Below are 226 nucleotides of genomic sequence, written 5' to 3' on the forward strand. Positions count from 1 at the left end.
CCTCTGCATGTGAGGCTGTTTCCCGAAGTATCTATATATCTATGCATGCGTGTGTGCGTTGTGCTTGTGTGTGTTATAATGTGCTTGTCTCCTTCACTTCTGGCTCCTCAGATGAAATTCTCAGCAGCAGCAGACAACCAGATAATTGATTCTAAAGTTCAGCGAGTCGACGCGAGCATTATTGTGAGAGAATGATGGCGTTAAGACGGGCGGCGGTCTGGCATTA

At 46.9% G+C, this 226-nt stretch overlaps 1 protein-coding gene across 1 annotated transcript in view; it reads left to right on the forward strand.

Moving 5' to 3' along the window:
- LOC119589200 (WSC domain-containing protein 1-like) overlaps positions 1–226 on the forward strand; it is a gene marked incomplete at its 5' end in the record, with an annotated part of 57,302 nt that overhangs the window by 24,645 nt on the left and 32,431 nt on the right.

The sequence above is a fragment of the Penaeus monodon genome, chromosome 25 (genome assembly GCF_015228065.2).
Source record: "Penaeus monodon isolate SGIC_2016 chromosome 25, NSTDA_Pmon_1, whole genome shotgun sequence".
Lineage (NCBI taxonomy): Eukaryota > Metazoa > Arthropoda > Malacostraca > Decapoda > Penaeidae > Penaeus > Penaeus monodon.